Source organism: Sceloporus occidentalis, unplaced genomic scaffold, assembly GCF_023333645.1.
Source record: "Sceloporus occidentalis isolate IW3139 unplaced genomic scaffold, rSceOcc1.0.p SCAF_5, whole genome shotgun sequence".
NCBI lineage: Eukaryota > Metazoa > Chordata > Lepidosauria > Squamata > Phrynosomatidae > Sceloporus > Sceloporus occidentalis.
This window is the reverse complement of record NW_028316985.1, coordinates 26,195,633-26,214,069: the sequence shown is the minus strand read 5'-3', so window position 1 is coordinate 26,214,069 and position 18,437 is coordinate 26,195,633. Positions and strand designations below refer to the sequence as shown.

Here is an 18,437-nt window from a genome sequence, read left to right as displayed (position 1 = left end):
AGGCAACCTTTTTGAGCCAGGGGCCGGGTTGCTGTCCCTCAGACAACTGGGGGGCCGAAGCCAAAAAATAAACAATCAAATATTTTTTTAAATAAATAAATAAATAAATAAACTGGGATGATGTAGGACAAAATTTTCAAATGGAGGACACTTTTTATAAAAATGGAGGACACGTGAAAAAATTTGCTGATTTTTTAAAAAAATGTTAATATAAATGCATGTTTCTGAGGCTTCTATAGACAATTGCCCCCCTTGCCTGCCTCCTCCTGATAGGCCAAAGGCCCCACACCCTCATGCGAGAGGCCAAAGGCTCCAGTGGCAATTGGCGGCAGGACCAGTGAAGCAAAGCACCGCTGCAAACCAGGAAGGAGCTCCGAAACGGAGCTCCTTCCTGGTCCGCGGAAAGGGCGCCCTAGGCGCCCTGGCGCGGACCGACGACGTCACGCCCGCGTCGCCCCGTGTAGAGACGGCACGGTCGTGACATCGTCATGGTGGCCCCCTTGTGGAAGGGGAGCCACCATTTTGTACGGACTCAGTCCGTACTAGGGTTAGGGGGGTGTGGAAGCACCACACCATCCTAACCCTAGTACGGACAAAGTCCGTACTTTAATGGCGGTCTGTAACCCGCCTAAGCTTTGATGAGCATTTAGAGGCAACTAGTTACAAACAACTAGTTATGTGTAATGACGGCTGCACCACGTTGCAGAAAAAATCCAGTTTGACACCACTTTTACTGCTATGGCTCAATGCCATTGAATTATCAGAATTGTAGCATGTTGTGGCACCACAGCTCTATGACAGAGAGCTAAATGCCTCACAAAATTACAATTCCCAGAATTCCATAGCATAGAAACCATGGCAGTTAAAGTGGATTATTTCTGCAGTACAGATGCAGCAGACATCTTTCTACCAAAGGTACAAAGGTAACTGGATGAGGAATAATATCACACATGCATTGCAATGTAACTAAGGGGCTATACAAATTGCCCCTAAGAGGCGGCATGCAGCCGCCAGATCGGGGCTGTGGCAACCTCACGCTGTGGCCTCAATCCAGCCTCTGGAGAGAGCAAAAAGGAGCTGCAAAAGGCGGCTCCTTTTTGCGCCTTCCAAGGTGTGCCACAGCCATGGCGGTGTGGCTTTATGATACCCCTTCGGCACTGCATCATGTGGATGCAGTGCCAGAGGTGCGTCATGATGGCACGCACTATCATGGTACCGTGGGGCAGAGTTAGGGCATCCAGCATCAGGATGCTGCACCCTGATTCCACCCACAGGCTCGCACTTTCTGCCAGTCTATATAGGGCATAACTTTTCACTACATTCCTAATTACTAGCATGTGGCCTTCCTAAATTGTGGAGAAAGACGATCCTATGGCTCAAATGTTGATTCCCTATTTTCTTATGCTATTTTGTCAATGTAGAAGTGACAATGAGGTGAGCAGTAGAAGAATATGTTTTCTACCACAGGCCAGAGGCTTGTCTCATTCAGATTTTTCAAGCCTGATTATTTTAATTACTTTTGAAAACAGGGGAAGGAAGAATTACATAACCATAACAACATGGTAGAACTATGAACTATAAAGAGTTGCTTTTAAAAGGTGACTTTGCAAACCCTGAACTTGATCTAAAGATCTTGGGCAAGTCATAGGCTCTCAGCCTCAGGGGAAGACAATGGTAAACCTCCTCTGAACAAATCTTGCTAAGAAAATCCCATGATAGATTCACCTTAGAGTTGCTATAACTCGGAAATGACTTGAAGGTACTCAACAATAACAATAATTTATATCATCATGGCTGCAGGCTTGAGAAATTCCTACAACATATTTGATAAACAATTAGACATCTGATGCTGTCACAAAGTTCCAGGATTTCACACAGATACAGATTTATTATACACACTTCAGCTGTCCCTTTTTTATTTGTGTTTTTGTTTGAACAATTTTATCTTGCCCTTCTGGTAATTATGTACCACTCAAGATGGATAACAACAATTAAACCTATAATGAAATCCTATAATTAAATCCTACAATGGCACTGCAAAAATACTATAAAAACCCACTATGATGTAGTATAGCTTTTAAAAGAAAGGCACCTGATAAAATCCTTATTTATACAGCTACACAAAAAGCCTGTAAAAACAGGAAGACTTTTGATACAAGACAAAGTACTGAAGGTGAAGGGAGTCTTCCAAAGTTTAGGTGTAGTCACAGAGAAGACCTATCCTTTTCTTCCCATCAGGGGAGTTACCACCACAGTGGAGAAGAGCATCTTTTTCTGATTTTAAAAAGTGGTTTGGCACTTTGAAATATTTGACTCTCTACTCTCAGAATGTCCTAACCAACGTGATGTTCCTGGTAATAGTAATCCAAAAAAGTAACATCCCCAAATGCTGAGTCAAGAATAGAAGGAGGTGGTCTATTTACCAGGGACAACAACACCAGTACCACCAAGTCACCATGATGCTGTGTGTTTTTGTTTTGTTTTTTTGTATTGGCATGTGTATACCTATCTCTCCAAAATCACCATTCATATTTTCATTCATTAATTCATTTTATTCAGCCTATTTATACTCTGCTTTTCCAACGAGGTTAGGTATTAAGGTGGTTCATTTGCTTTTGTTGTTGTTCTGTGCCTTCGAGTCATTTCTGACTTATGGCAACTCTAAGGTGGATTTATCACAGGGTTTTGTTTTATTTTGTTTTGTTTTGGTAAAAGTAGTTCAGAGGGGCTTTGCCATTGCCACAGGCTGAGAGTGTGTGACAAAACACTTTCAAACAACACTTTAAAAAGAAAGCATTGTGTATAATAATGAATCATATTTTTTTATCTTTCTTAGGTGCTTTACAGACCGCCCAAAAAGAGCGGTCTGCCGGCGCTGCCGGTTGCTGCGTCCGGGAACCGCAGCGGCCAAACTGTGCGATTCCCAGATGCAACAAAAAAGAAGCCCCAAAATGGGGCTTCTTCTTGTGGCGTGGAAATGGCGCCGCAAGTCGCTAATGACGCAGTTGTGGTGTCATTTCCACCATGCAACATGTGGACGCTAGGTGTCCACGACATCAAGATGGCAGTGCCCGTGTAGAACGGGTGCCACCATTTTGTACACGCCGAGCGCATACTAGGGTTAGGGGCATCCGGAAAGGACGCCCCTTTCTAACCCTAGTACGTGCGTGGCATGTACTTTTTGCCCATTTGTAACGGGCCATAGTTTTCCTCTTTTTTTTCTTTTCTTTAAAATGCAAATTGCTGCAGTTTTACTCCTCAGGATCACTTGAAGTTAAATTATCAGAATAGGAAGTATAAAAGGGAGGAATGAAGGGGGGGAGAAACCTTTAAGACTAAGAGGCTGTACAGATGGCACGTTGGGCCAACCTGTACACACGGAAAGGGCTGAGCATCCACATGCTCTGAGCCTTCACCGCACTGCCCAGGCACCATCTTGGCATGCACCTTTCCACACAGCGCATGCATGATGATGCACACCAGGCGCAGTGCCCAAATGGTGCTGTGTGAAATGGGCGTCATCATGGCATGCCAGCATGCCTTATGGGATGCAAAAAGAAGCTCCTTTTCAGGGCTTCTTTTTGCTTCTTTCAGAGACCGGAGGCCACAGCATGTGGTTGCCATGGACTCCATCTGGGGCAAACAGGGGCAGCATTCAGCCACTCATCTGTAGAGGCCCTAACTGAATTTTATTTTCACATGGGGTTTCATGGCTATAAATCCACTTCTTTAGAAGCAGTACAGAATGATAAGAAATGCTCAGGTATGATGTATATTTACAGTTTTGGGATTTGGCTGGAATGTAACAGGATCCAGAAAGATGCAAATCATGAAAGATGAGTACAGAGTTTTGCATCTTGTTTCTAGCATGTGAATTAACACTAGGTGTCAAGTAGTGCGCAGCTGGCTGCATCTCAGTCATGCTGCAGCTGCTGCGGTATATTGTGAACTGTTGATAGCATAGTGTAGAACAATTGTGCTTTTCTATTATGTATCTCCAGTTAAAAGAACAAATGGTCTCCTGATTCTTAATCTGGTGGGAAATAACCAATGGCAATGTAAATTAATCCACATAGAAAAAAGCAGAGATGGATAGACGTGAGATCTTTAGGAATTGTAAAGGGCAGATGAGCTGGTGGGAAGAAAGTTTGCAGCAAGAAAATGAGGGCATTACACATATGTCCTCATTATCTGTGAAATATTAAGAAGGTATGTTATTAATGAAAAAAAATATTTATTTATTTATTTATTTATTTATTTATTTATGGTATATATACCTCGCCCTTCAGCCCTAATGGCTATCAGAGTGGCTTACAATTATTATTTTTAATTAGATGATTCCCTGCCCTCAGGCTTACAATCTAAAAGACATGACACAAAAGGAGAAGGGAATGGTGGTGGGAAAGGGGATCAGGTACAGTGGTTCTTCTCTCCCTCTGAGGCCTGGACCAAGGCAGATGGATTGGAGGAAGGGCTCTTCTTCTTCAGGCTAGCCCTAGTGGATCTGGGCCTTCCTGGTCACTCCCTCGCAGGCCAGAGGATGACAGTTATGGAGGGAGGAGTCTCTTCCTTCAGGCTTTATTTTTAATATTTTCAATAAAGTTTGAGAGATTAAAAAAAGCCTTTGGGCAAAATATGTTGAATTCCTGGATAATTGAGGAAAACTCATTTTATTAACATTTTCTAGGCTAAACCTTTTCTTCTGGCAAATCAGTTATTCTTGTGCAGCAGTTCACCTTGCTCTAATTTGGTTTTTCACAGAATCCTGTAATGTTCAGATTGGACCCACTTCACAGAAGGAGATGGAGAGGCATCTTTGCAGACCGGACACGTAATAATAAGTAGCAGTAATATGGACACATGAGTGCATACACCCACAGGAGATTGTTCCACTCATTTGTAAGAGGAAAAGGAAAGGGGAAACTGAAAAATTAGTATTTTTCATCTCTGAAAATCCTATCCCATTCCTAAATTTTCCACAAGTGCATATGTAACACCACTTTAAACAAACCAATCACAATCCTCATCACAAGAAACACCAATGAAACCAAGCACACGGAGAAGCAAAAGTGATATCAGCTGGCATAGAGGAGGAGTTGACATTAGTTCCCACGTGGGAACTAATGATACTGCAAGACACAGCACTCAGAACATCAAAAGGGATTACGAGGCGCTTGGTAGGAAGCTGAAAGGAATGGATGTACAGGTTGTCATCTCGTCTCTTCTGCCAGTTGAAGGGCATGGTCCAGGAAGGGAGAGGAAAATAGCAGATGTGAACAACTGGCTTCGCAGATGGTGCCGCCGAGAAGGATTTGGATTCTTCGATCATGGGCTGCGGTTCCATGAGGAGGGACTTCTTGCAACAGACGGGTTGCATCTCATGCCAGTTGGAAGAAATGTTTTTGCCAACAGTCTCAAGAACTTGATCAGGAGAGCTTTAAACTGAGTTCCGAGGGGAAGGGAGACAATATTAAGGAAGGCGAAAGGGATGGCGAAAATAGTCAAACTGACATAGAGGAAACAAGGCAAACAGTGCAAGGACCCAACAGTGGGAGGCAAAAAAACTTGCACAGGCAGCAAGTAAAAGGGAACCGTGGTCTGCGATGTCTCTACATTAATGCACAGAGCATGGGAAATAAGCAAGATGAACTCGAACTCCTAGTACAACAAAGCAAATATGATATAATAGGCATCACTGAAACCTAGTGGGATGAGTCTCATGATTGGAATGTGGAAATAGAGGGGTATAACCTTATTAAGAGAAATAGGCCAAACAGGAAAGGAGGAGGAATAGCATTATATGTCAGAGATATTTACACCAGTGAAGAGATCCTGGACATCAATCATGGAAGCCAGGTGGAGAGCATCTGGATAAGAATCAAAGGGGAGGGAAACAACAAGGGTGTTACGGTGGGAGTCTACTACAGACCCCCAAGTCAGACTGAGGAATTGGATGATATCTTTCTAGAACAGATGACCACACAGTCAGAAAAGAGAGATGTAGTAGTGATGGGCGATCTCAACTATCCTGATATTTGCTGGAAGTCAAACTCAGCAAAATCCTCAAGGTCTAGCAAATTCCTCACTTGCCTGGAAGACAATTTCATGGTCCAAAAGGTGGAAGAGGCAACAAGGGGGTCAGCGATTTTAGATCTGATCCTAACCAACAAGGATGACTTGGTTAATGAGGTGCAAGTGGTGGGATCATTAGGTGGAAGTGACCATGTTCTCCTGGAGTTTGTAATACAGTGGAAAGGAGAAACCAGGCAGAGTCAGACATGCATCCTAGACTTTAGGAGAGCGGATTTCAGTAAACTTAGAGAAGTATTGAGGGCGATTCCATGGTCAGAAATACTAAAAGATAAAGGAGTTCAGGACGGATGGGACTTTCTCAAAAGGGAGATACTGAAGGCACAATTTCAAACAGTTCCAGTGAGAAAGAAAAACGGGAGGTGTTTCAAGAAACCAGGATGGATGACTAAGGAACTTTCAACTGAGCTAAGTTTGAAACGGAACATGTATAAGAAATGGAAAAAGGGGGAAATCACGAAAAAGGAATTCAAAGAAATAGCAGGCATGTGTAGGGGTAAAGTCAGAAAAGCTAAAGCGCAGAATGAACTCAGGCTTGCTAGAGAGGTTAAGAACAATAAAAAGGGCTTTTTTGGATACGTCCGCAGCAAGAGGAAGAAGAAGGAAACGGTAGGGCCACTGCGTGGAGAAGATGGCAAAATGCTAACAGGAGATAGAGAAAAGGCAGAATTACTCAACACCTTCTTTGCCTCAGTCTTCTCAGAAAAGGCAAAGGGTGCTCAACCTGAGGGTAATGGAGCAGAGGACAGAATAGGGGAATTTCAGCACAGAATAAGTAAAGAGATAGTAGAGGAACACCTTGTTAATCTAAATGAATTTAAGTCTCCGGGACCAGATGAACTCCATCCAAGGGTATTAAAAGAACTGGCAAAAGTAATATCGGAGCCATTGGCAATCATATTTGAAAACTCCTGGAGAACAGGAGAGATCCCAGCAGACTGGCGAAGGGCAAACGTTGTCCCCATCTTCAAAAAGGGGAAAAAAGAGGATCCCAACAATTATCGTCCAGTTAGTCTGACATCAGTTCTAGGAAAGATTCTGGAGCAGATCATTAAACAGAGAGTCTGTGAACATCTAGAAGGCAATGCCATAATCACAAAAAGTCAACATGGGTTTCAGAGAAACAAGTCATGCCAGACAAATCTAATCTCTTTCTTTGATAAAATTACCAGCTTGGTAGATGAAGGGAATGCTGTGGATATAGTATATCTTGATTTCAGTAAGGCCTTTGACAAGGTTTCCCATGACATTCTTGCAAACAAGCTTGTAAAATGTGGGCTAGACAAAGAAACTGTTAAATGGATCTGTAATTGGTTGACCGGCCGAACCCAAAGGGTGCTCAACAATGGCTCCTTTTCATCCTGGAGAGAAGTGACCAGTGGGGTCCCACAGGGCTCTGTCCTGGGCCCAGTGCTATTCAACATCTTTATCAATGACCTGGATGACAGAATTGGGAGCATACTTATCAAATTTGCAGATGACACCAAATTAGGGGGAATAGCTAATACCCCAGAGGACAGGATCAAGATTCAAAATGACCTGAATAGACTAGAAAGCTGGGCCAAAGCTAACAAAAGCTAACAAAATGAAATTCAACACAGAGAAATGTAAGGTATTGCACTTAGGGCGGAAGAATAAAATGCACAGATATAGGATGGGTGACACCTGGCTGAATGAAACTACGTGTGAAAGGGATCTTGGAGTCCAAGTAGACCACAAGTTGAACATGAGTGAACAGTGTGATGCGGTAGCTAAAAAGGCCAATGCTATTTTAGGCTGCATCAATAGAAGTATAGTGTCTAGATCAAGAGAAGTAATAGTGCCACTGTATTCTGCTTTGGTCAGGCCCCACCTAGAATACTGTGTCCAGTTCTGGGCGCCACAATTCAGAAAGGACATTGAAAAACTGGAGCGTGTCCAAAGGAGGGCGACAAAAATGGTGAAGGGTCTGGAAACCATGCCCTATGAGGAACGACTTAGGGAGCTGGGGATGTTTAGCCTGGAGAAAAGAAGGTTAAGATGTGATATGATAGCCCTGTTTAAATATTTGAAAGGATGTCATATTGAGGAGGGAGCAAGCTTGTTTTCTGCTGCTCCAGAGAACAGGACCCGGAACAATGGATGCAAGCTACAGGAAAAGAGATTCCACCTGAACATTAGGAGGAACTTCCTGACAGTAAGGGCTGTTCGACAGTGGAATGCACTTCCTCGGAAGGTGATAGAGTCTCCTTCCTTGGAGGTCTTTAAACAGAGGCTGGATGGCCATCTGTCAGGGATGCTTTGATTTGGATTTCCTGCATGGCAGGGGGTTGGACTGGATGGCCCTAGTGGTCTCTTCCAACTCTACGATTCTATGATTCTATGATCAACCTCATACATTCAAATAAATGCATGGAAGCAGTACCTCAAACCTGCTGTGGACCTTACTCAGCATCCCTATCCTCTGGCATCTGTCTTTACAGCACACATATAAAGGGACACCATGTGCATATCACCATAAGCTCGTTAGTAAAGCAGGGAGCATCTAGATTGGTCATATGCAGAAGAGCTCTTCATGTATATCCTCTCATGCACAGACTTGGAGAGGGGATCATTCATGCCAGATGGACTGGGGCAGGTCTAACCCACTGAATGCTATAGATCCATCACACATTCTGGGTCTTTATGTGTTTCTGAACCCCCTTAAAATAACCAAAGACAGTAAGATTCTAAAATTTAGCCCTTGTATTGTATGACTTGTATCCAACAGTAGAGTTGACAGGTTCAGATGCTGCAAACTAAGTTCAGATGATCTCCCAGGCCTTGAGCCCTAGGGACAATCTCTTGTGATGTCACAGGGGCAGGCCCAGGGGATATAATTAACAATGATACTTTAAGTATCAACCACAACTGCAAAGAGTATGCCATTAGGGTGACCAGACATCCTCCTTTTTCCTGGACATATCCAACATTTCATCTTTGTGTCCATGAGAAATTTTAAAAATGTCCTCCAATTTCAGCATGATTAAGAAGCATGCATTTAAATGTATATGTAGCTTTTAGTTTGCAATGTCCTACATTTTTCTTGAACGTCCTACATTTAGCAGTGCCCTCTTTTGTAGTTATGACATCTGGTCACCCTATATGTCATTCAAATCAAATCCAAGTCTAAAAAATGAAGACACACACACACACATACACACATACTTTTCAAGCCACTGTTCTCACCCTTAGATTCTTCCCATCCCGCCTGAAGACCAGAGAAGAGGGTTCAATGCATGAGATCTGGGAACACACATCTCGGGTATAGCTTTGGAGAGTATGCAAGGGGCCACAAGAGGTAGCAAGAGGCAGGAGAGAAAGAAAAACCAGTGTAATGCATGACAAAATCTGCTTACATAAATGTGGATTTTGTCCAGACTCTAGAGAACTGCCCATCTTTTTGTTTTGCTTTCTAAACAATTCTGGGTAAACAAAAAATTTCAGCTTTCTGTATCCAAGACAGATAAATTACCTTATCTGTTTTGTATGTTTTTTTTTAAAGAACCACACAATGACAGCTATCTGCACTATGTAGAGACTTAAATACACTGTTGGTGTTTTTGTTTATCTTTGCTCTCCCAGTGTTGAAACAGCTACAATTTAGTGAATATCAACTTTCACTAAAAAAAAACATATTCAAAATCTTGAAAATATTTTGGCAGCATGTCCGAGAGAACAAAAACTGAAAGCCAAGCAAAATTACCAGTACACATCTATCATCTTTACTGCAACTTTGTTATAATTATTTGTTTATTCTCACTGCTTTTACACTGGCATTCACATTATACATACTGTAGTACTGTAAATCTCAAACGTTTTGGTCATCCCAGCTGGTTGGAATAGGAAGATAGGATACATCTTACCTCCCACAAATAGGTTTATGAAATGGAACACCCCACAATGCACAGATTCATACACCGAGGCTTATGGAAAGACATTGTGAAAACAAAGTATAATTGCTGCACAGTTTTGGGATTTGGATGCACCATATCAAAACAGATATTTATACAGTTTTAATTATAAATCTGTTAGTCAGTTGTCACCCATGAGTTAATTCATCAAAGGTGTCTTATTCCAAACAAGCTGTGTACCTCCACAGATATGTAGACTACTTTGGATTTTTAATATATTTTAAATACGCATCCATCCAACCTGTGCTCAGTCATCATTTTACAAACCAAACCATTATTATTACCTGTCATGGCACAATCTAGGCTAAAATAGATTATACTGAGCCATAAGGGTCTGTTTCTAAGTTTTCCTAAAATCACAGGACTTGAATACACTGTTGCAGAAAAAACAAAATTCTTGTGGCAATGTAAGGATTGGTTTGCAATGAGAGATGGGTGGCCTCTTCAACACAGAATGGAAAAATGCTACACACACATACATACACACATACATACATACACTTAGCCTGTTCTTTAACAGTTCACAGATGAATGCTAGGATGCATGTAACCAAGCAACATCTGAATGTGCTCAAGATGGCAAAAGTTATTAATGCGGACGAACACACAAGGTAGAAGAGACAGCAGCAATGTGATTTTGGCTGAGCCTCCTCAGAAGGGCAAGACTGCTCCAACCTCTTCGCTCCTTACTGCTAAGTTCATTGAGTGCAAACTACTTTCCCACTTTGAACTCAGTTTGCAGCATCTGAAGTAAACCGAGGACAAGACAAAACAGTGAGAGGAGAGAGAAACTGGACATTTTAAAAACAGCTGAAAAGTAGGAGGATGGAGCATTAATTGAGAGTGTCCCTGCAAAACATGAACAGTTGGAGGGCATGGAAGTGTGGTCCACTTCATCTGATGCCAAGCAGACGGCAGTTCATGAAAGATTGTGCCAAGTTAAACTTCTTAGTCTATAAAATACCACAAGATTATTTGTTGTTCCACAGTTAAGTCAGTCCAGAGGTGATGGAAGAAGAAAAGCAGAGGTGGTAGTGGTAATAGTTGCAGCAGCAGAGTCTTTACATAAAGACTTCAAACGTACAGAGCATTTATTTTAATAATTTCCACCTTAAACCTTTTAACAACCCTGCAAGGTAGGGCCAGCAGTAATGTCAACATATTGCAAATAGAAGGCTGAAAAATCATGATTTGCCAAAGGTGGCTTTGTGGATTTGTAATAAGATGCAAACTGGAGATTTCTTAATTCACAGGCCAGCCTCTTAACTGCACTAAATACTTGCTCTGCTGAATTTTGTGTAATGTTTGGGCTATCTCCTTCATGAATAAAGACTATCGGTCATTTTGAAAATAACCATTAAAAAACCCCTTTAGATTGAATTGCAGTTTGGCTGCCACAGATCCAAAGCTTGCAAGTAGTGGCTTTTCTAATGTGTCCTGCCATTAATTAGTGCTACATTAAATCTTTAGACAATATGCATTTACATGGCAGGATAGTCCTCATTCAGATCTTGCCTGACTTCGCAAAACAAACACTACATAAAGGAGCATTTTTGTTCAGCAAAGCATCTGTGTGGGAAAACACCTGCACTCCATTCACTCTGTTTATAGTGGGACCATCAACTTGAAGAAAACTTTGATCTGCCTATCTGTTATCAGTTTTAGGCTTTTCAAACATGTTGCACAAATCAAATAGTAAGGAAAAGGGGGTACAGATGTGGATTTAAAACACAGCTTTGTTTTGTTTTTTTATTCTTAAGTCTGACACATGGTAAAGCCACTGCAGAGTTATCTGAAAATCCAAATCCAAAAGAAAATTATACTGTACTTTTATCTAGTTAAAAAAGAAGTTAAGCATACTGAGAAAAGGGAAGAAATGATTGGAAAAGATAGTAAAAGTAAGCATGTTAGAGGGGAAAGCTGCTTTCTTAAGTGGCATTGGTTTCTGAGGAAAACAGAATAAGGTAGGCCATCCTGACTTTCCCATTAATTTTAGATATGCACACTCACAGCAGGTAGTTGAAACACAAGAGAAAGTAAAGTACATGTTTACTGATTTAAAAATAGACATCAGGCTGCCATAGCTTGCGTAATTATTTTAGAGGCCAGCAAACTGATCTGCCACAAATCCAGTCTGTGTCCACTTTGAATGCACCCTGTTGTCCCCTTGGCACAAAATAGTATGAGACTTAAAAGCCACACACAGCTGAGATGTTGTTTTTATTAAGACAACAATTTTGAGCTTGGAGCATTTGTATTCATCATTTTTTTAAAGACCAAACTGCTTTCTTTTAACCAATATCTGCACTCTCCAGTAGGTTTATGAAAACATTTTGCAGAAAGAAGCAAACTTGAGAGAACCAGACATTTACCTCAACAAGTTTACACCTTGACATATTCAAAATGTGTGGGATTTTATTTTATTTTAAAGAATAAGAGTATTTAACATAATTTCATTTTTTCATAAAACCCACATTGCTAATGCCATTAGAGTAGATTCACTAAATCTGTGGATTGTACATATGTGTATATCCAGCAATTACACATTCAGTGATTGATTCAGTGGTTCTACTCTCATTGGGGCTATTATTGTTGTTGGGGTTTTTTAAATTTATATAATGCCATCAATGTATATGGCACTTTACAAGTAAAAGAACAGTAAGAGAAAGAGCCAGCCATGCCAAAGGAATGTAATCTAAAATATACAAACATGCCAGCACAGAGAGAAGAGGGTGTAATGCAAATATAAAAATATACAATAGAATTATTAAACGCATTACCTAGATATAATACAAAAAGAATGCAAGTAAAGCCAAGGGAAAAATGCATATCACCAAAATGTACAAGATAATAAAGCAATATTAAACTAAAACTCCAAAAGCTTTAAAAAACAAAATTTGCAATTGGGGTTTAAAAACAAAGAGAGAAGGAAGAGTCTTCAAATATTCAGGGAGAGCAGTTCTGGAACAGCAAATGATAAAAGATGATGAAGCCAAGAAGAAGAAACCCTTTGTTGAATGAGAAATGTAGAGTTCCTAGAATGTAGATCTAGATAGAACCAGTGAAAAGAAATGAGAGATGAAAGCTAGAGGGGAGCTAGGTCATGTGGGGCTTTAAAGATTAAAACAAGAAGAGTGTACTGATTCTAGAAGGCATAGGTAACCAATGTATGATGTAAAAAGTGGGGTAACATGATTAAAACAATGAGCAAATAATAATAATAATCTTGACAGCAGAAAGTTGAATGGAAACCAGTGGTCTAGGATGAGATAGAGGAAGTAAAAAGATTACAGTAATCAAGCTGGGAAATGATCAAGGCAGAGGAAGCAGAAAGAAAAGGTCTGATTTTGGCAATATTAGAAGGGTGGGGGTGACATGATTTTGCTACTGTCTTGTGAAGAACAAAAATCAAAGAAGGTTTTTTTAAAAAAAGGATTTAAAAGTTCAAAAGAATGCAAAAGTAGCTTGCATTCAATTAACTCATTGAGGGGAGAGGACAGGAGGGGCAGATTCTTGCACTCCCCTGTAAACTCAGGCAAAAGCAAATGGCTGTAGCCTCTTCTAGCTGGTGTATTCATCAACAACTTTTGCCATCTTGACTACACTTTGATGTTGCTTGGCCACACGTAGTCCAGTTTTCATCTGTGAAATGTTGGAGCTCATTATATAATAAATTTGCCTAGCTTTAAGGTGCTACAAGACTTTGTTGGTCTGGCTGCAACAGCATAACATGGCTATGAAATTACACCTTTTTAAAGTGAAAGGACGTGTGTCTTGTGCCTGCATACAAACTTAAATCCAATTGCTATTCCCATCTGGTGTAAATTTATAGAATTAACTGCTGAATGTTAAATCAACACATGTCAATCCCATTAATTCAGTGACTTTTACTCTAGTTGAGACTAGCAGTTTCGACCACTCAGTACTTGGCTCCATTTCATTGTTTATAGCAAAATAAGATAGAATATTTTACCACATGTATGAAAAGAATGGGCCAAATCACTTCTGAATATTCCTTACCTAAGAAAACCCTATGAAACTCATAGTGTTGCCATGTGGACAGGCACTTGAAGGCACACGCACACACGCACACACACACGCCTTCTTCACAGCTAAAGAGGGAGAAAGGGGAATCTATTCTTTACATGAAATGCAGAACCAAAGGCAGAGTGATAAGTTACACCTTCTCTTGCCTTGCCTTCCAGGGCTTGGTTGTTTTAAACAATTTTCTCTCAACCTACTGCTATTGTTACTATACAGCTCTTCCTCTTCCTCCCCCTCTTCAGAGCATTTTTATTTTCTTCTCCCAGAGCAGCTTACTAATTTCAGTAGAAAGACATGGAACTATCCTAGCAGAGATCTGCAGAGCAAAAAGGAGAGCCCTAAGTCTATTTTGGTGGACTTCAGAACCTCCAAACTCTCAAGACAACCTCCTTTCTTGGCAAAAGAAAAGGGTGAACTGTCTCTCCTGAAAGCTTCCAGCCATGGCAATTCACCTTTTCAATAGGTTGCATACCTATACACTATCTGGAGAATCAAGACAGTTGGAAAAGACCACAAGGGCTGTCCAGTCCAACCCCATGCCATGCAAGAGCACACATTCAAAGTAGATATATTCAAACAATAACAACAACAACTATTTTGCAAAACCATAAGATCACCAGCAGTTTGTGAGATCCCTGGAAGGCTCTGAGGCAGAAAACTGACTCCCAGAATCACTGCAAATTTCCCATCTTAGCTTAAAGCAGTGGATTGCTTAAATCAAGGCAAGGCATCAAAAGGAAGAAAGCTTACCATATATACTCGACTATAAGTCGACCTCATGTATAAGTCGAGGGCTGGTTTTGCGGTCAAAATTATGGATTTTGATATGACCCTTGGATAAGTCAAGGGTAAAATTTAGGAATAAGCAACAATGATCAAACAAAGGAAAACAGTGCCAAAGAACCTACAAATTTCTAGCAGGCCTAATGGTTTTGGCTAAAACTAAAGTCTGGGTTGAAGAGAGAGGTCAGGGCTTCCAGGACAGGTTGACTCTTGCCTTTCACCAGGGGATGGTTTCCTTATTAATAAGATTTAAAGTATAGTATTTACATTGACCCATAAATAAGTCAACCTAGGTTTTTGGGGTCAATTTTTTTACTAAAATTTCTAGGCTTATACATGAGTATATACAGTAATTCCTCTCTCTGCTTGCAAATACAGAATAAAATCTTCAAGCCGGCTTTATAGATCAGCACAGCAGACTCATAAATGGTTGCCCTATCAAATCTAGTCTATCTGGCCTTTAATACATAGATTCACTGAGCTGTACAATTTTTCCTGGAACACTTTTACCTTTCAGACAAGATGGCAACTGTGTCCTACATGACTAGGACCTGCTTACTCTGGGTACACTTTGGCTATGGGGATCTTGATTTCATTGGGTTTTCTTCACAAGTAATATTCAGAGGTACTGTAGTTTGTCATTGCCTTACTCTAAAATATAGCCTACACCATCTGGTATCCCTTGGTGGTCCTCCAGCCAAGAACTATCCAGGTCTGAACCTGTTTAGCTTCCAAAATCAGATACGATGTGATGCCTTCAGGTTATTTAGGCCTACAAGGAAAAGCAGTTGTCCAGCCATTCTAGTCCAACACTCTAGCAATTACAATACACTCCCCATGCAGAGGATTATATTAGCCAGTCTGGTCAGAGTCTCTTCAGGGCAAGATGGTTTTTAAGTTAGAGAGGGGACAGATGTCCTATTGAAGAAACATCAATGTTTTGGACCTCACCAAGATTAGCTACTGTTTCCTTCTGGACAACAAGGAACATCAATGGAGCTAGTGTGCTGTAGTTCTTAAAATTGTTGGACAGGAAAACTGTAGAGGAAGAAGGTAACTGCAGAGAGAGAAAGGGCCATTTTTGCCTCTGACCTCCTCACTGCTAGAAGACCGCACTGGCATGTCACTTCTAGTTTCAATTTGGGCCAATTTTGAGCCTATGGGGATACATGTTAGGATATGTTGTTGGCTTAAAGGTGTTGTGGAGGATACCCTCCTGTGTTCTGCAGTGGATTTTTCCCCTCTATAGAGCAGCTTTTTGGGCTAAATATGACCTGGAAGACAATGCCTGGAACTTTCTGGGGCCACAAATTGGGAACCCAACATAAAACACACAGGCCACATTCTTCATATCCCTAGAGGTTTTGAGAGATCCAGTTTGTAGTCCTCACCATTAAACTCATTGGATAATCTTGGACTACTTACTCTGTCTCAGTCGAATTCTACTTCAAAATAAAATAGAGGAGGGAGAAATATACTTTGAGCTCAGTGGAATTAAATGTGTTATAAATGTAACTAACAAAAATGTAATTCTCACTGCAGCTGAACCATCCTTGAACAGCATAGCCCTTTAGCGCTTTGATATCTTGATGTATCCATACTCATTCCTCAGTTGCGATTCCTGTTGGTCCTAATGTGTTCTTTATTGCAGACTACTGCCTTGTCCCACAGTCTGTCATTCTCAGTTTCTAACTCAGCTCAGCCTGCAAGTGTTTCTATGTAATGGTGTCCCATTTTAATTAGACACCTAAGAGGTGATATGATGGCCCTGTTTAAGTATTTGAAGGGCTGTCATATTGAGGATGGAGCAAGCTGGTTTTCTGCTGCTCCAGAGATTAGGACATGGAGCAATGGATACAAACTACAGGAAAAGAGATTCCATGTAAGCATTAGGAAGAACTTCCTGAGAGTAAGGGCTGTTTAACAATGGAATATGCTGCTCAGAGTGTGATGAAGTCTCCTTATTTGAAGGTTTAGACAGAGGCTCAATGGCCATCTGATGGAAGTGCTTTGACAGTGTGATCCTGCATGGCAGGAGGTTAGACTGGATGGCCCTTGGATCTCTTTCAACTCTATGATTCTGTGAATCATACTATTTTGCCTAGGCAGTGCTCCTCCATTTTTTTACTGGTAGTTTGCTGGACAAATTTGTTACTTTATTTCTAGAGCTTGAAAAAGTTACTTTTTTGAACTACAAATCCCAATTTCTTGTAGATGTGATCCAAAACATAAGTTTCCCAAGCCCTGCGTACTACCTGGAGCTAATGATCTCTATTTCGGTCAGGTGTTAGGGAAACAGCTGAAGCGAGGAAAAGCATAATATTTTAGTAGCAGACTGAAGTGCTAATTTGCATGCACAACCAGTGAGTGCTGCTTGGGCTATTACCTGTTCAGCAAAGCTGACAATGGGCCAACGGAAAAAGACATAACTCAGTAGCATCAAAAGACATCAAAGGGATGCAACAGTTACTATACTTTGCTGGCTTTTATTCATTCATTCAAGGATTTTCTCCAGTAATTGCACCCATGACAGCATGCTTTACAGAAAGCTAGCTTAACATGGGCTACCTAGTCACTAAGCCTGTTTGCATTTTAAAGCAGATTTAACATCTCATTCAAGCCATTTATTTCTTGTGTTAGAAAACTGCATTTAGTATTTCTGCAGAATTTCTCTCTGGATTGGCTCTTAGGAATGAAAACAAATTAAAAGTATCAGGACTATAAATTAGAGCAAGGGACAGGGACAGAAGGCACATTATTTATGACACAAGTTTGCACATTTACCACCACCACCAATATTATTGGTTTTATTTATAACCTGCCTTTCCCCCAAAACTGGGACTCCTGTCATTATATATGACATTACTGTTGTTCCTGTGCACTGGACGTTATTTAGGACACACACACACACATCCACACAGAGAGACACACACACTTTCTTTCCCTTCATTTTGGAAGGCTGTTTAAACAGTGTAATGCACAGGTAACCCTGTTCTAATCTTTACATGTTTATTCAGACATTAAACCCCACTGAATCCAATGGGACTTACTCCCAAATAATTATATGTAAAATTGTAGCTGCCTGAAGGTTGCTATGAAACTATTAGTGCTCAAGACTACATGCGTTCGCACACTTAACAATCTTTGCCTAATAGCATTCCTATGTTACATTTGGACTGTGTCCACAAATTGCCGAAACTGTGATGACTGAATGAAGCCTAAGAAAATAGCTTCACTCATCCATCTCTCCTGTTCCTTTCCTTCCTGGTAATGAAAACAGACAAGGCTGCAACAACAGTTTTACATGAGATTACACACAGGCAACTATTCTTTCAATTCTCCCTTTAAATGTCACACTCAGACATTCCTTACAATATATGCATCAGCACACCTATCAATGTATCATTTCCCCCCTTACTCTAGACTGAAAGTGCTGTCTATTCTGCCGTAAGAAGGAGACTCTATGCCATTCCACATTCACATACTGCCCAAAAGCTTTTGCATTGTGAGGTGCATAAAAACTATTGAGGAAGTAGAGGTTTAAGGAGTTGTTTGAAGAACAAACAAACAAAAAAAAAAGGTAGAAGTA

The 18,437-nt window shown here is 40.8% G+C and overlaps 1 protein-coding gene across 1 annotated transcript in view; it reads right to left on the bottom strand.

Annotated features, from left to right (window-relative positions):
• The window catches only part of TBXAS1 (thromboxane A synthase 1), a 353,042-nt gene that overhangs the window by 206,196 nt on the left and 128,409 nt on the right, over positions 1-18,437 (bottom strand). The window lies entirely within an intron of this gene.